General features: G+C 39.7%; 1 pseudogene; it reads right to left on the bottom strand.

Annotated features, from left to right (window-relative positions):
* The window catches only part of LOC138014293 (fibroblast growth factor receptor 4-like), a 29235-nt pseudogene that overhangs the window by 1874 nt on the left and 4861 nt on the right, over window positions 1-22500 (bottom strand).

Genomic DNA, 22500 nt, shown 5'->3' with positions numbered 1-22500 from the left:
CGGGAAAAAACGTGACCGTATTGGGTTGCATGCCTTGCCCTGTCCACTACTCTTTTGCATGTAGCACGAGCAATCTCTCATGCGGCTATTTTGTTTGGGACCAATCAGAGGTGCTGTGGTCATAGGGCCAATCTAATTGGCCATGATATGGCGGCATCTAGGGCCTTCTCTTGAAAGTCCCGGTAACTTTGCGGGCCCGAAATGCCAATTGTAACCTAGGATTCTCTTATTTTAGAAATCTGCTATTCCAACAGCTTCGTAAGACCCGAAAGAGAAAACAGTATATATCAAGATAGCAAAGTTCCATGCCTCGAAACGGCCTTTACATGAAGGAGCAGAGGGATTTTATGATTCCCGAATACTCCGGAACACGAAACGTTTCAGAACTTTCGAGAAACCCCCTGTATAGGCCAACACAAATGATAGAGATTGACAATTCTGGCTTATGGACATCTGGAAATACCGAATAGTGTTAACTTACAGCTCTTGTGAACATTGGGGTGGTTTTCCTAATCTTACTCCGTCTTGCAGTAAATCATGAAGCTCCACAAGTCCTCGTACACCTCTGTAAGGTAGCTCGCCTGAAAAGTGTACCAGGAGATTATTTCAATTCTGTGTGGGCGTGAGGCATCCCGAATGGTCGTCGAAAGAGAACATGACATTGTTCTGATTATCTGTTTGTTTCCCATTACTATGCTAACTGGTTGGCTAGCTAGAAAAATATCCCTCCGGAATTTTGGAGGAGAGTAACAATTGCCAAAAAAGAAACAGCTAAACCGTGCCCGTTCGCATCCAAGTTTGCTTTATCTTGATCCACATTGAAATAACTATACGCGGAGATCTAGGATCTTCCCATCTCTCAAGGAAACTCTTATCATCAGATCCTGGCCTTAGGACTTATTAAAATATCGTTTTGCATTGAAACTGAATAAAGAAAACAAATAGATGGATGATCCATCTTCCTGGCGCCTCTTCTTCCAATTTACAGCCTCATAGACTTACCAAGGGTGACTATTTCCCACAGTAGAACCCCGAATGACCAACTAACGAGATAAAGAACACGAAATTGTCAAGAAATTGGTAAATCTTGAATGAAATAGAACATTTATTTACATAGGGTGGCCCACTCATCTAGTGAACTGATTGTTTCCAAAAAGGCCCTGAATTAAACACAGATAATAAATATCTAACAATTCTTCCATGAGCGCGCGTTGAATATGAGATAGGGAGCTTAAGCACGCGCGTTTTTTGAGGCGCGGATGGCAACCGGAAGAGAACATTTCGCGTGCCAGGACAGTGGTGTCTCCTAGATTTTTATGATAATCATCTCTAATGGAGAAAAGATACTTAGCACTATAAATGTGGTTGAATGAAGACAAGTTAAAAGGGAAAACAGGTCACTTCCGGTTGCCGTCCGCGTCTCAAAAACACGCGTGCTTAAGATCCCTAGTAAATAGCCAACGAGGCACGTAGTGCCACTTGGACTCTAGGGAATTAGTTTCCATATCAGGTCATATGGTATATGAGCTGATAACCGAGATTGAGTGAACCAGTTAGAAAGCTACAAACGCGACATCCGAGGTCGAAAATAAAATAAGAAGATTTATTAAAAGCTAGATCCTTGGATAAAGCAATTATTGCGCTTTGATTGGCTTAGCCACTATGGTATTTAAGATATGAGTAGGTACTATAAAACAGTGCATAGGGTTGAAGGCGCGTTCTGATTGGTTACTAACCCTAACCCTAACTCGCGAGTGATTTGAGCCCGAACATATTTTTTAATCGCTGTAGGAGTAAATGAGTTAAAATTATCTTTTTTGTGCTATTATATTATCTCACTGTTTTAGTCTATATTCCACTTCGGTGAACAGTTTTTAATTATACCATGGTCTGCAAATATTAGCAACCGTACGATCAGTTTATTTTGTTTTCACGAAAAAAAGTAGGGAAGATTTATCTATAATTTGTTAGCGTTCGATTTCCGAATAGCAGTTTGCCTCAGTTTTAAAGCGAGTCCTGGTGCACAACTATTCAATGGAAATGAGTGGTGTATTTTCATGTAAATCAAACTCATTATCATTTGAGTGGTTTAATAGCATCAAGACTGGTTTTGAACCAGAGGCAAACATTAACTCGGAAATGGCCTTTCCACAGCCACTCGCGCTTGTCGGTTATGAGATGATTATAGCCAGCTCAGCGCGCCTCGTTGGCTATCTATCATCTTCTCGATTGTTTACAATTCATTAGCTAAAAATTTAGTGCAAAAAACAAGTTGGATAATAAATAGGTTATTAGATGTTTTGGTGCGTAGTATCGCTGAGTATTTCTACTCGATCTTTGTATTTTGACGAGCCCGCTAGTGCGAGTCAAAATACAAACAACGAGTAGAAATACTCAGCGATACTACACACCAAACATGTAATAAGATATACTACGTACTTATAAAGAGATTCACTGCATGATAAGAGCAGATAATACAAATACAATCAAAAGTTAACAAAGGGGAAAATATCATGTCATCATTTAATTATTTCAATATGGTAAAGCAAGAACAGGTCATGCTTTCTCACAAGTCTCTTACATGTTGATGACGGGATGGTGTCCGAGTAGAGTTGGGCAAGAATAGACCTTTTCACAGTCATGTGCTTAGTTACCCAAAGGTGCCCCAAGCTCAGTGTGAGCATGGCCTACAAAATTATAAGGATTTGTATGGGACTTATATGATAAAATTCTCAATTAAAAACCGTAACCTTATTGCCACTGTAGTGTGGCAGCTCCCGTAGCGTATAATTTGGTTGGCTCGATACCCCTGCAACCTGCTATTGTTTGGTATTGTAAACAGCTTCAATTGTTTGTAAGTCTAAGTCATTGTTTCAATTGTTTAGTCTTTTGATTTTGGGTTAGGGTATCGAGCCAATCACATTATACGTTACGAGAGCTGCTACATGAAGCCACTGCGGATAGCTTCCTTCCTGAGTGGTAAAAATTCCAGATCCGACGCAATTTGCAGAATTTGAGCCATTTTTGTCAACGGTTATAATAAAATTCCAAGGCCGGAGACTAAATTCTCAGGAGCCACCAATTTGAGTCAAATATTCCTGGATAAAATGTTCCCACGGTCACAATTCAACATCGGAATCAGTTGATAAAGATTTTCACTTTCATTTCAACCCACCATTAACGCAATGGCAGTCCTGCCAGCAACGTCAGGCGGTAAAGTGGCCACGGCTTCGACCTTTGATAACAAACTCAGCCTTACCGGGGTGGCAGACCGTAGTTTGTCAACCGCAAATTTCTTGATTCCCCTGGGTCTCCCGACATGAATGCATTGATTCAAGCCTTCAAGGGATTAACATGCAAATGAACTCTGCTCTCGTAGGATATTGTGCTAAGATAATTTTGTTGCTGGACTTACTGAAGCCAGTGAAATTCAGTGATAAAGCGCATCTGAGAAAAAACAGTCGCCTCTGGAAACCCAGGGTAATATAAAAAATGCGCTTGACAAACTACGGAAACAAAATTTAATTGCATAATTAATGAGAAATTGAAGGAACGCAGCCAGGATGAGTCATGATAAAAAACTTGAATGGGCGTTCTCTGGCTTAAAAACATTAAAAATTGCTGCAAGCTTTCGACCACTAGAGCTGAGGTCTTCAACGGGCGAAAAAATGAATGAAATTAGGGGGGAAAGGTGATTAAGAATTTTTTTTAAAAAGTATGCGGTATTGTCCTGGAAGTGGGCAAGAGTTATTGTCCGCGTCAGGCGTGGTAAAGGTGTGCCAAGATTCTAGAAATTTCCTGATGCGGAAATTTCCTTTGTCACTGATCGACAAATTGTTGACGTCAATGACATGGTTCTAAGACCAAGCATGATTGGCAAATCTGGAGCCTTTGGTCGCTGTCTTCACATTTCTAATATGTTCTTTTTTCCTCGTGGCAAAGGATCCATCTGTTTCGCCAATATAATGCCAAGAGCAACTGCCACAGGGGATTTTGTAGACAACGTCGACTTTGAACCTTCCTACCACAAAAGGAAGAAATCGAGAACTTGACAAAGTCTATTCAGCCTTACAGTCCTTCTAAATTTATCCACAATAACAGGACAAGAAGAACCTGATCTTCCATGATTCCTTCCCCCGAAGAACTGGTTGGTATGTTTTTCAAATTTGTGGAACCGCCCAAGCCATACAACTCCACGATATTAACGTTGTCAATAGGCCATTAAAAACGCTCAAAGAAGAATTTCCCATTATGGTGAGATACTAAAGTGTCAAGAAATATAATTTGGCCATTGTTCTCGTGTTCAATAGTGAAGGAAATGTGAGAATCCAAACTGTTGAGTATGTTGTGGAAGGCCGGGATTTCATCTTTCTTGATAATGCAAAAGCTATCATCAACATAGCGTTTCCACATTTTCGGGGCAATAGCTGAGGCAGAAATTGCTGATTCTTCGATCTCCTCCATGCATAGATTAGCAACAACTGGGATAACGGGGCTAATGGCCAAATTCCATTTCTTGACACTTTAGTATCTCGCTATGATAGGGCCATCCATGTCGATGTTTACAGGAAAACAACACACTCTGACAGATACTAGATTTTAACTCCCACCATGACATCATGTAAACACAAGGAAAGCACTACGACAGCCCTTTTACACAGAGCTTTGAACCTCCCTCACACCACAAAAGGAAGAAATCGAGAACTTGACAAAGTCTATTCAGCCTTACAGTCCTTCTAAATTTATCCACAATATCAAGACAAGAATAACCCGATCTTCCATGATTCGTTCCCCCGAAGAACTAGTTGGTATGTTTTTCAAATTAGTGGAACCGCCCAAGCCATATAACTCCTTTGCCTCCCTTCCGTACATCAAAGGTGTCACTGAACCCCTACCACGTTTGATAAAAAAAAACATACGATATTAACGTTGTCAATAGGCCATTAAAAACGCTCCAACAACAATTTCCGATTCCTAAGTCACGACCCCCATTAGCTTCACAAGCCGATGTTGTCTACAAAATCCCCTGTGGCAGTTGCTCTTGGCATTATATTGGCGAAACAGGTAGATCCTTTGCCACGAGGAAAAAAGAACATATTAGAAATGTGAAGACAGCGACCAAAGGCTCCAGATTTGCCACTCATGCTTAGTCTTACAACCATGTCATTGACGTCAACAATTTGTCGATCAGTGACAAAGGAAATTTCCGCATCAGGAAATTTCTAGAATCTTGGCACACCTTTACCACGCCTGACGCGAACAATAACTCTTGCCACTTCCAGGACAATACCGCATACTTTATAACAAAAATTCTTAATCACCTTTTTTCCCTAATTTCACTTTATTGTTATCATTTTTATCTCACTATATTCTCCGAATTTTTACTTCATTCATCTTTTTGCCCGTTGAAGACCTCAGCTCTAGTGGTCGAAAGCTTGCACCAATTTTTAATGTTTTTTTAGCCAGAGAACGCCCATTCAATTTTTTTATCATGCATAATTAATGTTAATTCCTTGAAGGCTTGATAATTAAAGTTTCAATCGCGAACTGTCTACTACGTTCAAAATCCTATTAAATGATAAAAGTGGCATGAATGCGCAAAAGTTTGTTTACTACGACGTTCATTCTCGCATCTTTCAGTTAATGCTTCCCACCTTCGTGAAATGTGTTTTTGAACTTTGTCAACACGAAGGAGGCGTGGCTGTGATTGGACGACTGAGACAATTGATTTGACGACTGATTCAGTCATGTCGGGGGGACCTGTACGGGTCCATTTCTTACTTTATTTTTCGGGATCATTTGCGGTCCAAAATGGGGATCATTTGCGTTCCGGGATCATTTGCGGTCCAATATGGGGATCATTTGCGGTACCTACAATGAGGTACACTATGAGCTTAACTTAGCTAATGACCTGTAATGAGCTAAAATAAAAGGTTTTTAAGATAATTTGCAGCTTGGAGGGCACTGCAGCATGTTTACAGTACAAAGGTTAAAAACATTCCATTCTGCGCTTTAAACCAATCGAGACCTCGAGCTCGTTGCTGAGCAAGTTGAAATTTTTCATTGTGCACTCTGAACCAAAGAAAACATTGTGGGGAGAATAACGTATTCATAATCTTCTCTTCATTTTTTTTCCTGTTGTAATTAAGATTTTATCTTTGGCAAGCGAAGCCTCGATATTTGTGCATATTCATTTTAACTTCAAAACAAAGGAAGGCCATGCAAGGGTCTTTTCGCAGTTTGTTTCTGCCTTCAAGGCCACGTGCGTAATTGCTGTCGTCATTTGGGCTGTCATGCAATGGACTAAAAGCGTTGCAGGACAACGCACAGTGGATGTTTTCCGCGCACCAAACTCTTCACCCTGATCCTCTTTTGTATTTCTCCTTGATTGGAAGCCACTTAAGTAGGCCATTGTAGCTCATTGTAGGTCATTGCAACTCTTTGTAGGTCATTGTAGGTCATTGTGGCCCATTATAGGTCATTGTAGATCCTTGTAGGTCATTGTAGGTCATTGTAGCATGTCATCGTAAGCCATTGTAGGTCATTGTAGGTCATTGTAGATCATTGTAGATCATTGTTGGTCATTCCTTCTTTTAGTGACTACGAATTTTGTAGGCCCGTACTCACACTGACGTTGAGGCGCCTGTCAGTTACCTGACCTTTAAACGAAAGTGAGGCTGGTGTTGACCTTGGTATGATACAGCCCTCCCTGCTTTTCTTATGTTAATGATATTGTCCTCATGCTAATTAGTTGGAATTAACATCTATCAAAACAAGGTCATCTCTAGACTCAATTTCATTCGCCAGGTATCTTAGCACATAACTGTAAAATGGACTATTGTTTAAGAATATCTAAAGGTTACGTTCTTTTGTTCAGACTAGTGCCACATGAGAGGATACTACTGCTCCCAATAAAATGAAAGTATTCTATAAAACATTTGGAAAGTATATTATGCAAACACTTGGAAACTAGAATGCATAATTGTTCTAATTAGTCCGGAAGGATACGTCTTTAAAAAGGGCCCGTTGCCAACAACTCCTTCCAGTCAAGAGTATTTAGTACGTCACTTGAGATGTCTCTTTTTCTAATGATACGCGCTGTTATGTAGAAGCCGCAGACTACTGCATGCTATACTTGTGAGGATCGGCAGCTAGCGTAAACAAAACTGAATAGAACTGAGCTCTAAAAGAAGCTCACGAATAAAAAAGCCGAGAGGTATCAAATAAAAATATCGTGTAGGATACTCTCTACATTACTATTGACCTGATATTAAATGGCAAAAAAATACTCAACTCACACATCGCCCTTGATTGTGCTGATCCCTCGCAAAGCCTCCACCGACATCCACAACCACGGGATTTTTCCCTTGGAGGAGAGATGTTGACTGTTAAAAATCTCATAAAGGGGTGTGGGAACTAGATTTGCCTTCTAAATTATATACGGTGTTCCCCAAGCTGGTTTCTACCGTGGTTCCGTGTTCATCTCAATAATCCAAATTCAGTGGTCAGGTCATCCGATTTTCATGCGGTTAACTGCGTTCTCTCATTTGAACTATTTGCTGTGATCTACCTTGAAAGGCAAGTGCACCTCCTCTTTTAGGCGAAGTATGTAATTCTATTCAGTTTCATGAAAAGACATGCATATCAATGACCTACACTCTATGCATAAATACTCTGATAGACTACCGGAAGCCTTACGGAAAATTGTAAATATTACTTCCACCCAATAATGTCGGACCTATGTTTAATACTTGTAATCAATTTAATTACGTTTTTAACATAAATGCAATTGCATGGTCAGTATGAGGTACCTCCGTTGTCTTAATGTATTCCCCATCTGTGGAAATATCTCGGGCCATTCCAAAATCAGCCACTTTTGCTACCAGACCATTTCCGATCAAAACGTTCCTTGAGGCGAGATCACGATGTACGCACTGACGAGAGTAAAGAACAGGATACAGTTTAAGTCTCGTGATGTCAATGCAGAGCGTGATATGCCGTTAGATACTTTATCAGGGATAAAATAAAGAAATTCATTGCCCAGAGGAAGTAAATGGATTTATGCTGAATGTGACATGCTTAGTTAGTTATCTCCCATGTTGCAGTTTGGGCATTTCTGTCATCCGGGATTTTCTCTAGATCATTCACCATTTGTGCAAGCTAGGCGGAGCCTGATACAACAGAGCCAAATTTTTTTTTTTTCCTTCCTTGTCGAATGGCTCGTTTATTATATGCTACTACCACGAGACGGAACATTTTCATCGTGAACAAGATAAGTATTGACTCTAGTTCAGTTGTTTTGTATTTTATTTTTCGTGTTTTGTTGGATAATTGGCGCGCTTTCGACTTCTGCAGCAGATTTTAATTGTGCTAGCTTGTTTTGTGGGGTCTTGCACTTTTTTGAATCCCGAATTGCAAATAATTTCTTCCTGTGTTAGTACTATAACTAGCGATCACAGCTGAAAAGCTATAAGCTATCGACGTTCGTGTGACTTTTCGCGCAATGTGGCATGGTTTTTCCTGAAGTCTAAGCATGCGTGAAGACAACTGTTTTAGAAATAAGCCGTACTTTAGGCATAGTTAACTATGCTTTAACAGACTTGTTATTTTTTCACTCTCAAAGTTTATTGTTTATTATTTTCGAGGTTACATATTACCCTCACGTTTTCGCCCCTTATCGAGGTTTCGCTCTTACAGCCCTCTATTTCTTACCTTCGAAGTTTAGTTACTTATTACCGTCGGGATTTGTCGTTCTGTACCCTGTGCGACCCGTTTTTGAATAGTCGCACTTGTCTATGACGGCCTTTTTTCATGTTCGGTGCCTCGGTGACACACGTCCTTTTATTTGTCTTTGATTCTTGTTACTTCTGCTTTATCATCCAAGTTTCATTATTATGATTCTTTTGCCAAGTTGGCTATATGAGCAGGGGCCATGTAGTGAAAGTTTCGTTTCTTCTCTTTTGCCTTAACCTTCTTCTTGTGTTGGCAAGGGTTTTGCTTTGGCCTCGGGCGGGGGGCCCTGTCACTCGTTCCCTCGCTCAGGGATGTGGCGTGTGTCCCTTCATCTTTGCTGGGATCATGTCTTCTATATTTGGGTAGTTCCTAGGTTACCATGCTGATTTTCAATAAACGGATGAACTAGGCCAAAATATCCCAAACATATATGGTATTATTTGCGTCGCAGCAAACTTAGCTCGCCCAGAGCAATGCCTTCCCAACAGACCGTACAGAGCATGAAGCATAAAAATCCTTTACTTCACTGACATTCGAGGCATTTTCCTTTCGTCTGTCTACAGCTCTTTGGATTTGGCTCCGTTACTTTCAGGCTTTTGTCTCCTTATTGCTCAAATAACATTCAGAACTGCGCTGATCTAAGATCTCATACGTCATAGGGTTTCAGGAAGTAGGGCTGGTGCAGTGGACACCAGTGTGGCCTGGATTTGATTCCAAGACTCTGCGTCATATTTGGGTTGAGTTTCTTAATTTTGTAATCTGCTCCGAGAGGTTTTTCTCCAGGTGCTCCAGTTTTCCCGTCTCCTCCGAAAAAACAATGTTTGATTTATAAGTGCCCGATGGCTAGAGGACTTGGCACTTAAAATTCATCATTTCGCTTCACTTTTACCCACTTTAAGAAAATTATAACCTTACATGATGTCCTCACTAATGACGCCTTTACTTTCCTGTAACTATGACTTTAGTCAGTTAGGCCGATTCGGAAATGAGCGCTGTGGCGGTGAACATAAGCATGCAAGTAAACACAAAAATGACTATACAATATAATATACACAAATGCGTATTACAATATTATATCATTCTACTTACCTGTTTACTTTCCAAATGTTTCATACCATTAGCAACGCCTGAAGCAATGTTTAACAGTTCTCTCTCGTTCAGTCTCGACCATATGTTATTGTAAACTGTATTTGGATTTGGGTTTTAACATGGCTTGCTTTGAGTAGTTTGTCAAGACTTCCACCGGAGACAAACTCGATGACAACACAAATAGGTTCTTGGGTGGAAAAAAAATGTAGTCAATAAATCAATCAATCAGTCAGTCAATGGAATAATGTTCTGCAGGCAAAATAGTTAAAAAACCGAAGCAATACCAAAAAGACATTTTGGGAGTTAAAGATTTTTAATAAAGCACATAGACTGAAACTATATTGTCTGAACTTGACACCTATCGCGAATCTCTTGCCTTAGCCACTAGACGCTGACTCTCGTCTTTTGGGCCTTGTGGATAGAGAAAGCGGGTACGAACTGATCAAAAGTGTTCTATGATGGCAACGTTTGCGGAAATAGAAAGAGGGGACCTCTGAGAACAGTTTACGCAGGCAAATGGTGCAATCGGCCAAATGCAGAGTGTCTTCAATCGTCTCAGAACATCCGCGAGTGGACGAAACTAATCTCTGCACAATGCACTTATGCCCAGTAATGCACTCACTTAGATGCACGGCCAATTTAGCATCCAACACGAAGTGGCCCTTTAAGTCTAACCCGTTGCTACCTATTTCCAACAATTATGTAAGAGTAAAAGTTAGTGTAATTTTTCTGTTTGCCCTTGTCTGTATTCCGAAACACGAGTGATGTTAAAGTTGGGGAGAAGAGCAAGGAGAGACTACGTACGTGACACTTATTGAAATCCGCATCAGTCCAATTAGAGGCATTTTTGGACATCACGAATCAAGTGCAAGGCTTAAAATAGGAGATTTGCTAATTATCATGAAGATAGTGATAATTAAGTGGTTTTTCTCTCACCTTCAAATGTACAAGCCCCAACCAAACTCACAATGTTTGGATGCCGCCCCACGTGAATAAGCGTTTCTAACTCACGAATGAGTGACATTCGTTCCCGTTGGTCTGAGTTATCTGTGAAAAAAGTTCATGTGCTTACAGGTAAGGGGGAAGATTTGCGTTACAGAGTTAAATAAAACCGATACAATGGTCAAGCAAAAGAGAGACAACGATATGTCTCTCGAGTTAGCTGTATAAAAGAAGGCGCTTCTCATTCGAGTAGACTACGATGTAAACTACGAAAAATAATTAAAAGACGAATGTTGATGGGGATTCCGAGTCGCTGATGATCGGGAGAAATTCGAGCCTACGACCTTCCGATGCTCTACCACCGAGCTCAAGGAGACGCGTGGGAGCGAGACCAATGAATGAGTTGTCAGTAATTGGATCCGTGCCTTATACGCAAAGGGTTCTGGGATCGCCAGGGGGCGAAACATTGCAAGTTGCTGTAAGAAAATGAATGGCGAAAAGTTATTCGACATCCAAAAAAACTATTTTGGAAAGAGATCAACGCTTTTTTCGACACAGTTTTATCAGAAATCAATTTGGCCAAGTTTTTGTGTAAATAACCGTGAACTATGAGACAAAATTTGCTGATTTACTTTCTTGCTTGCGTAAAATTTATTGTGAAATGGTCTAAAAATATTACAAAATTAGGAATAAATCTGGAGGAAATAACTCAATATAGCCTTTTCAGTTGTATTTACGTGTGTATGAGCTGGCTTTTGGCCTATTTCTAAACTCAGCAATTCAAATAATATTGGAACAAGAGAAATGAGGGGACAGAGAGGGAGGCTCAGGGCGTTGGCCGGGATATGTCATGCCCACGAAAGTTATTTTTAGAGGAGAGGAAGTCTTTGTTCTAGCGGAAATCTGTCTTCCGAGACGTCCGCATGTAGTCTTCACGCGCTCACAGGTTCTTAGTGAAAAGAGAAAATGGCGGCGCACGTGGAAAGCTGATAAATATTTATTTTCTTTCAAACATCAGACCGAGGTTGGCGTGCATGCGGACATCTCGGAAGATAGACTAAAAATAACTTTCGTGACATATCCGAAGGACTGGACCGGGAGCCTCCCTCTCTGTCCCCTCATTTTCTCTTGCTAAAACCTCAAAGACCTTCTCCAAAGATCAGATCTACAGAAAACTAGTATATGAAGATGACACTATTTTATTGGCTTGAAACGTTTGCTTAGATCCAGTGACTTTAATTGATACATGTAGTTCTTCATGTAAATGGTAGTTTGACAAAGAAAAGGTTTGTTTACATGTAACAGCTGGGGCATGTCAGATATGAATGCTCAGTGTTATCTAAATCCATCGAAACAGATACTGCTGCGTTCTATGGAAGAGGAGCATTAAAACAGCTGCCTTGAGGTAGAAGGAGATTAAAATGGTTTGCTTGAGCAGAATCATCGTACTACATAAAGTGATTGGACTCTTACAGAGTTCCTAGAAAATACCAGCGGCTCGAAAACCGTTGGGTTTTTCCCAATCAAACAAGAACTTAAGCTATGGGTTTTCTCATGCTTCTCATCGCTCATCTCATTCCTCCAAAGAGCAAAGCTCTGTAAAAAGAACTTCCATTTCCTCTGACAACGAATGCTCTTCTTTGAGGAGGTATATTTCCAGAAGCCATAATTCGTTTACGCAAGACGTAACTAATAACAGCCTAGACACACGTAAATACAACTAAAAGGGATTTATTGTGTTAGTTCCTCCAGATTTGTCCCTAATTTCGTAATATTTCGTGACCATGACGAGATGTTAATTTCACAATAAACAGCAATAAACCTTACGGATACTCACGCGAGTAAGGTTAACCCGAGTAAAGTGTATCTCATATTTCACGGTTATTCAAACAAAAAGTTACGTTCGCCACGAATCAACATTACCCAAATCGATTTCTGATAAGTCTGTGTCGAAAAAAGCGTTGATCTCTGTCCAAAATCATTTTGTGGACGTCGAAATACGTTTCCGCCATACATTTTCTTACAGCGACTTGTAACGTTTGCCCCATGGTGATTCCAGGACCCTTTGCGTGTAAACGGGGATCTGAAACTGACAACTCATTCATTAAACGCGGGTCATGTGACAATAGGCCAGTCTCGCATTGTCACGGTTAGACTGGATCTAGCATGAAATGGAAGCTAAGGCGGGAAAAATGATTTTCATGTGAAAAGTTCCCCCGCATTAGACTCCATTTCATGCTCGATCCAAGCCTGCCGTTAGAATACAAAAGTGGCCTATCGTCTTGGGTTATGACTAAAATCAGGTGCGACACTATGACAAATCATAACAAAACTTCCGACTTCAGGGCCAAACAAGGAGGATAAAACCGGTCATTCCATGCAACTCAAGTGGTATCGTTTGTAGTATTTGTAGTGTTAAGTACTAATCTGCGCTATTTAAAGGCCCATCTTCAACCGGCAGGCTTTTCGACCGTTTTTTTTCTTTTTTTTTTTTTTTGTTATGGAAATTCGCATTGCTTATCGTAGCGATCTGCTGGATGAATTTCAGCTTTGGAGAAATTTTCACATACGAAAATTGTTCCTACGGCACGCAATGCCTGTAGGGTGAACGTGGGTCTTTGATCTTCTGTACTCGTTCGAGAACGGTTAGTTATTAATGACCGTCGAGGATGGCATTTTAGATCAACCCATCCTCTACCTCTGAAATGACGATTATAAACAATTCCTAATTTGCTCTAAATCGACTATTATCGTCAATTTAGGACGCTTAGCGCTTAATAGGGATTATGAGAAATCAATATCTATTTTTAAAATCCGAACCTCAATACCTGAATTCGCAGAACTCGAACCTGGCAATGCTCAATTAACAACACCATACTACCAGAACATTATTTTTATTAATATATCAATATTCTTTTCTTCCGAATGCCGCTGTAAACGTGTATTATCACCCACTTAAGAATCAAGTTTAAACAGGTGAAAATGTCGGTTACCAAACCTCAAGGGAAAGCTATCCATTTTAAAATCAAGCACTAGACTTAACCACAATTCAGCAATGATTATATATATTGTAATTAGTGTTGGTAACTAATCGGAACGATTGTCAGACAGTTGACGGTTTAGTGGATAAAAACAGTTCCTTCAAAGTGGGTGCTACGGGTTCAAATCCTGTCCAGGAATGTAACTTTTAGGTTTTTTTCTTTTCATCCGCTACCACAAGTCCAGGTACAGAGTAATCCAAATTGATGATAAAATTCAATCCAGAGAAAATTAGGAATTGTCGATAATCGTCATTTCAGATATAGAGGACATGTTGTTTATCAGGATACACACAGCATCGCCAACCTAACGCAATTTTATGTAGTTGTCATAAAATGTCGCACCTGATTGTAGCCTGTCAATTCTTGTCACAACCGTGTCACAATCTTGTCACAATCTTGTCACAGTCCTGTGCATAGCGCATTATCGCAATAATCGTTACGGTATCGGCATCGTTTTCATCTTTGTGTGATTAACAGCAGTTCAAGATCTCTTCCATTATAATCAAAAGAACAAAAAAAAATACTTATAAAGTTAAACAATCACTTAGTTTTCATGTCTCTGGGATGTCACGTCAGCCCATTTAAATCCATTGTTATTGAAACAGTCGAAAGCACTGATGCAGGAAACGGAAACAATGCCATAGAAGTTGAATTAGAATTACTTTTGCAATCTTTTCGAATTCCTTTGTGTTATGAACCTACTTAGGGCGAATAGACAACTCGTGCGTAGAATAAAATGTTCGTCCCGTACAATAAATTCGATGGCCAAAACTAAATTTGATATTTTCTATATAAACTCGCAATGTCTTCTGTGATTAATGAACATCATCTGGTTCAGTAAGAAAAGTACCGTAAAGTCTACTCCTAGAGCCAGAGCTTGGTCATGCGCAAAACCATTAAACTGTCCCTTTGCAGTCATATATAGAATCATCAATTTTGCTGAGCGTCGACAAAACTTGTCAAATGGCTGCTCCGACAATTTTAGAGCAATACAGCACTTACCCTTGAGTCGTTTGACAGCTACTGCCAGCTGCTGTCCGTCAATTCGTAAGTAGTATCCTTTATTTACGAGCCCAAACTCTCCTCCTCCGAGCTTTTCGTGTGTTATGGTGATCCTATCGCGAGGAATTTCCCAGTTTCGATTGCATGTAGCCATTGTCTGTAAGTACAGCTCATTATCGAGAGGTTCTTGTCCGTCAGTGGTAGTTATTGTACCATCTTGACTGGAGCTTATGCTGACGATAGTTGCTTGACTATTAAGGCGCAGCTTGTTTATGATATCCACGTCATTTTTAATGTGAAGCTGGATAAGGTCTTGTTGCTTAATTAGCTGTTTTTTTTTTATGAAATAAGAAAAAAATGCAAATGTATAAAAGGAAATAGTGAGAGTTAGCTCCATTAAACGAATTAAGTGGTGTTTTCAGTCAATGGTGACTTTGGAAATTATAACTGATCTTCCTCCGAATGCTATGGCGCGCCTTTCCAGTCAATATTCAAACAGCTTTATTAAGTAAGGCATCTATTTCATTTCTGTGTCGTAATTTTTATTTCCTTTCTATATATATTTTTTATTTTGCTTTGATCTATTTACGTCCCTTCCCATTAATTTGAATATAAGATATATAAGCACAGTATTTTTTTTTTAATCAGAGTTAACTGAATAGAATGTAATGTGAAGTGCTCGATTTCTATCCCATATGAACCATGTGAGCGTTAGCCTTAGTGATGGAAATGGTCCCACACAAGGACAGAGAAAAACTCTGGCCAGGGTGGGAATTGAGCCCACGACCTTCGGGTTAGATCTCCGCCGCTCTACCGACTGAGCTTCAAGGTCAGACGGGAGCAGGCCGTGGGAACTGAAGATGTTAAAGTCACGGCAATGAACATGTACAAGTACAAGGAAAGGTTAAGTTTATACAAACGTTGGCCGTGTAGCACTTATATTTAAAACACAGTTAACTGAATAGAGTGTAATGTGAAGTGCTCGATTTCTATCACATATGAACCATGTACTTGTAATACACCTACACTTTTAATACAGTGTTAGAATTACCCTTGACTTACCAGTCATTCCCCGAACTTAGAGAGGAGTTTAGTGTAATACTCGCATCAGATTACTGGGAAATGGATATTGTGTGATATGCATTTTGCCAACAACGACTGTTATGTGTCAGGTTTGTGTCAAATTGTTTTAAAGGAGATTTCCTATATGCTCCATTGCTGTAAATTGTGTTTGCTGCTTGTGACGGGTATTTTCAGTTTTCAAAACATAACATTATATATCGATATTGCACAAATTATTTTTTCACCGATTCCCGTATACCATACTGAAAAATTGTTACCCAACGGCTTTATTGCAATAATATGCTGGTTATCTACGTTAAGTTGACATTTGAGCAAATACAGCTGTTAGGAACGGTCTTGTTGCGTTCAAAATTTATCATTTTTCTGATATTGTAAAACTAACTGTAAGATGCGTTTGTTTTGCTCTGTTCTGAGTAGGGCAATATCAAGGCATAAAATAAATTTCATTCTGTTTACGTTTCCAATCTCTCACTGAAGTTGGTAGTCCTAGAGCAAACTACGCTACCCCGTCCACAAGTCATCACAACATTACACGATAGTCATATATTACTAGTGTCACAATAAGTAGTGCTACTTTGATAGTGTTTTCACTCTGTCAAAAACGGATTTCAAGTTAGCTGGATACTAGGAACATCTGTCTTCAAATGTCTTTTCCACCAAAACAACCTCATCTCAAAAAACGTTTCTTATCGTTGTTGTATGTTGAACTGAGTGACAACTAAATCTATGCATCTCAAATATTGAGCTCTACCATGTACACCGTCATCATTCAAATTAAGGGTGACAGAAGACATCCAAAATTTGCAGTTGTTGTGGTGTAAGGTGAACATCAACTGCTGGAATTGAGACCTAATAGTCGTCATCTAATGGAAAATTCCCATCTGGATCAAGTCCGTATACAATGGAATTTCATTTGCATTAAGAATACTCTCAACGCCAGAGTATCCAGAGTGCATGTTTTCCAAAATACCAGAAGTGAACCTTTGTAGTGGAGAGAACTGGTGTTCCCTAGAAACAAGGTGATTGTTCCACTGACCAGTAAATTGTTGCAATGCCCTATTTACCCGTGGCATGTAAACATAGTGCAACGCAAAGAAGTGCACTTCGTTTAAAGGGTCAAGAAGACCCATGTCTTCCATTCCATTGAAGATATTGGCAAAATGACAAAGGGCACCAGCGTAAATATCTCTATAAGCTCGCTCGACTCGGGAGTTGTGGACAGAGCTTCCAGTTATGATACTTCCGCGGTCCATTCCACAACTTTTTATTATGTACTTTGCCACTCCAACATTTTCCAATCCATGATCACTTCTTACTCTTGAGGGTAAGCCGAATTCTCGCACTCCTTTGATGAACAGTTCCAACACTGTGTCCGCTCGATTATTATCCGTTAGTGTGGCATACACAATGACCCTTGAATACCCATCGACACAGCAATGCACAGCAAACCTGTACCTGGTCAACTTGTGATTGCCATCTATGTGCCATAAGGCGTTTGGTGTTGGTACTGAGTACTTCCTACGGTAAACTGGAGTGGGCCAGCGAAGAGCAGTCCAAAGTAGGTCTAGTGTACGGAGGCAGTCGCGAACCCTCCATAGCTGGATTCGAAATCCTCCTGCTCTGAGAGCTCCAAGCAATCTTCGTTGTCTAATGTTTGGAGTAATACTTCAAATTTCTTTTACCGCGTCTTCAAGCTGGGAATCTGAAGAAATGTTTTTGCTTTAACTAAACTTATTGTACACTGCTAGGACTACTGAAACCTTCTTTTATACAAGAAGGCTCCTCCCCTGGGACCAAACCCTTACCCATAGAAAATAGCACCACGTCCACATATCGACAGAAGGGCTACAGCATCTTTCACAACTTTTCACTTAAATAAACACTTAAAATAAGTCATATCACCTGTTTGGTGGATCTATTCAAGTTATTTTGACGAGCCCTATTAAATACCTACCCATACATAAATGATGGAAAGGCGTCCCTACCGGTTGGTATACTCCAATTACATACCCGATGCCTGAGAAGGGTACCCCTTAGCTTTTCGGGCCTGAGCTTCTAACTTTTGTTAATCAATAGAGAGAGCTCCTTCTGGTAAGTTTATACCATACGGGAATTTGGGGGTCCATAAAATATGTTAACCGTGGGTATGACATCTAAGAGTTTTTTTCAGTGACACCAGCCAACACTGGATCCGCAATATATAACTGAAGCTTCTATAAACAAGGACGCTACTTTCCAGGTATAACCTGTCTACAGTGTTACACACCTGACAATGCTGTCCAATTCTCGGTGTCATCATTCAAATTTAATTTCCGTCTTCTTCGACGTAAAGTACTTTCACTGATAGCTAGCAAATTGGCAATCTTTATCCGAGAGAAGTGTAGTTCGCAAAAAGAATTCAATCTGCCCTCTTTAGACAACGATTACTGGTCTTCCACTTCCTGTAACTTTGGTTGTAGGATAAGAGAATGCATTTGATTCCATTTCTTCAAGGGAGCTTGAACTTCTCTCCCCATCTTGTTTTCTCATTACACGAAAAATGAAGCGTACTTTTGTCAAAACAGCTTCTATTATTATCTTGAAATCTTGAAGGACAGAGTCGTCACTGTGCAACACACTGTGTGGTAGGAACTGTAAAGTCAAAATTGCATCTTTCAGGCGCGAATTAGCGTCTTCGAGGTAATCTATGGACGCCTCTTGTGCGTTCATATTCTGGATACCAATTAAAAGCTTACGAAGAGACTTTACGAAGTTGTAGAGACCTCTCTCGTTGGCATCTCTTAAGGTTTCGCCTGACATTTTGTTTTGGATTTGGTAGGCACGTGAATCACAGGAAATGCGATCACGTGTTTCATACTTAATTAGAATGGAAATGAAAAATCGTAGGTCCAACAAAAAAAAAAAGGCACAAATATAAAAATATACATAAAAAACGCATATAAAGTAATGAGAACAAACAAAAATAATGTGCTTATATAACCTATATTTAAATTAATGGAAGGGACGTAAAATATACCATAGCAAAATAAAAATATATAGAAAGAAAATAAAAATTACGGCACAGAAATGGAATAGATGCATTACATAATAAAGCTGTTTGAATATTGACTGGAAAGGCGCGCCATAGAATGCTGGGCACGTAGCACTGAAGAGTCTTGTTTACAGTAAGGATGTAAACCTTTTAGTTTGTTGGCCAATCTTTGTTCATAGAGGCCTGAAACATACTTTTTCTCTCTTGATTTTCTGTACAAACATGTCTTTTTCCATCGTTTTATTTGCACAGCTTACGAAAATGCCGATGAAAAATTCATTTTAGTTTAATTACTGCCGAACGGGTGGGGGGGGGGGAGAACCATATAAAAATGAAGGAGATGCTAGTCGGGAATTTTGAAAAAAAAACCCTAAGAGGTATCAAGATCCTGTCTTGTGGGCGGGGCATGAAAAAAATTCCCCCTAAGAGGTACCAAACTATTTTTATTACAAAACAATTAAAAATTAGTTAATTGTCAAATGTCTCCTGTCATAATAGGACATTTCCATGATGACGCCATATGACTACAAGTCCTTCAGGTTTCGCTTGTCTCATGTTAATTAGAGCTATTGTTATTTTAACCCCACTGGGAATACAAAATTTAAATATGAAAAGAAAAACAACTTGAACTGAATTGTGGTAGTTGTAGTCAAATGACGCCATCGTGAAAATTGCCTATTTTTAAAATTTGATGGGATATTTCAGATAATCTCTAATCAATGATGCGATGAAAATTCGAAATTTTAAAAATAATGTATGGGATGATTTGCCCTTTTGTCACCCAAGACAAGTTATTTTACCTTTTAAAGTCAATTTGTAATTAAATAGCATGATACCTATGCGAGCAAACTCGCATGTTATGCACTAGTAAATTGAAACTACAGCCCCCGATCCCCGGAACGTAGCGGAGGATCTAACATTTGAAAGATGCTACATTTTACACTTTATTCCACCCCTCGGGGGAACGTTGACTGTTATAATCCCCATTGCTATCCGGCCCACGCGTGTCACAAGAGAATTTCCGAAGTTGGTTTAATTTTAATATTAAATTATTTTTACGCATCGCTGAAAAACGCGATAGCTGGTTTATATCATTGCAAATGCTACAAGAATCGGTTTTTTTTTTTTACAAGAGACACAAACAATTTTTTTTACAACGTAAGATTTAACACACTTTTTGCTTTGTACTATTTCTTGACAAAGAAACTATTGTTGACGAATTTGAATCTTCGCTAGCCTGCGTAGCAAGCGTTTTCGTGAGGCACAGAAGAAGAATAACCAAACAAAAATTAAGAGAGGGAGGAGATAAGAGAAGAAAACGCTTGTCCGCAAACCCCAACATTCCGAAGAATGCGTTCCCCACAAACGCAAAGATATGATTGGCGCGGCCTTTGTGAGATGTACATATTGATCACTGTCAATCAATTTTTCGTCTAAGAAGAATTGAATTTATATTCCCTCGAAAGCATAATGCAGATAGTTCGATCGCTGCCTTGAGAGAGCGCTCGATATCCTCTTTGAATGTTTTTTAAAGTGCTTATTTGAAGAATTAACCGATTTATGTATTTTAAATGTGGTAGAATGATCTGTCTTTGCACACAAGGCTCTCAAACCCTTGCAATAATTTAGCGCCTCAAATGACATTTTAAAGGATTTTCTCTGTTTGCCTTTTTCTTTGAAATAAAGGAATATTTAAACTATGAAGTGATTTTACTCACATCCCAGCCTATTCAACATTAAAATGTTAACGATATCTGATTTTTACGGACAGGCACTCTTAGGGTCCGTTCGATTGACCTTATTCCGGAATAAGAGTACTCGGAAAGATGATTTAAAACGGTACGTCTGGCGTTTTGAAGCAACAAGGATAATAAAGATATGTTTAAAATAGCATTTTAGCAGGTGTTAGACAATTTTAATGTGAATCTCCCTAAAAACGAACGATTTCTAACTTCTATTCCATGTGTTCCTATTCCGGAACATGGCCAATCGAACGCACCCTTAAATAATCCGACATCATCTCACGAGAGACTCGCTACCGCATCTAATTTGGAAATCGGCTTTGCATATTCTGTACTTATCGCTTGGTTTGGGCGGCCCTGAAGCTATCTAGTTTAATTAAACAACATTTACTTCGTGTCACTAGTTTCACTAGAGCCGCGTTTGTTTTTTGTTGACAAGTCCTTCTTCTCATTAGTTGTTGTTGTCGTTGTTTTTTTTTTGAGACGTTCCACATGGGTGTGGGCTTAAGTGTGAAAGTGTGAAAAAAACGTTCTTCGGAATGTTGGGGTTTCCTTCCCTCCTCTCCCCCTCGTCCTTCTCTTCATTTTTTGCTCGGTCAAAAGTTTTCATCTGTGAAACCCAACAAAAACACTCGCTACGCACGCTAATCTTCGCAATCTCTTTTAATTAAATCACAGGTTACCCAAACTCATAATTCGATTACTCTGTCAAGGTAACGATTTTTAGGCTTTATATAGGAAACAGGAAATGCCGAATAAAATCTGCTAATCCTAGTTTATAGCAACGACCTGACACGACAGTTGGCCTGGTGACAACTTTATTTCTCTCAAGTGGTGGGGATCATCCAAGATCAAACTTCGTCGATCTGAATCTTTCTCTCTATCGTCCCCACCCCCTGAACCCTTTGTCTCTAATAGCCAATGGCGTGGTTCAAATACGTAAGCATGCAAATATTAGTTTATTCAAATTAGTTTATTCAAGTTACTTGCTCCCCGCTGTTGTGCCATGTTATCGAAGCTCGAAAACACCGTACTTGACGCGTCGCCCTCGGCTGATGGCTCATTGGTCATGAGTAGTGCTCGTCGTGCGCGTGACCCAGGTTCTATTTTGCTTGAGGTCTCGTATTAAAATTCATGTCTTTTTACCTTGCTTTACTTCGCAGAAAAGTTTCTAAGTCTCACTGCCGGGTAATTTAGTCTTCATAGGACCTTGACGGGCGATTTAATTCCTCGTCATATAGCCACAGCGTTCCTGATGTTTTCTGACAGGTCGGTTTATTGTACTGTTTATTGATATGCGAGACATTTCACAAGAGGCCCTTTTCATAAAATGGACCTGAAGGAAGTTTGTGCTTTCCCGCAAAACTTGCTTTCGTTTAGTAGTAGATGAAATATGAGCGGGAGATCTGTATGAGTGTCCATACAGATCGGACGCGAATACTTTATCCTGCTTGTGAAATGAATACATTAAATTGAATGCAAAGTATTGTTATGGGATTCGCTAATTGGACAAAATGCTGTACGTCCCACAGGAGATAGTGCATGAGACAATAATAGAAATATTCAAAGTTGCCAGTATGGCAACAGCTCGTTTTCGTCCGCCGAAAACTGAAGAGGAAGAAATTTCCTTACTGTCTGAAACCGTACCTAAAAACACCAAGTACAATACAAAATGGGTGGTGAACGTTTTTACTGCCTGGCAGAATACGAGAAATGAACAAAAAAGCGCAGTTGGAAACATCTGGAGGCAACGGATTTGAGTCGACCAATGTCGAGGAGCTGTCAGTCCCACTCGAGCACGTGTCCGCCGACAGTTTAAACTTCTGGCTCTGCAAAT

This window comes from Montipora capricornis, chromosome 8 (assembly GCF_036669925.1).
Source record: "Montipora capricornis isolate CH-2021 chromosome 8, ASM3666992v2, whole genome shotgun sequence".
Lineage (NCBI taxonomy): Eukaryota > Metazoa > Cnidaria > Anthozoa > Scleractinia > Acroporidae > Montipora > Montipora capricornis.
This window is presented reverse-complemented; position numbering and strand designations above follow the sequence as displayed.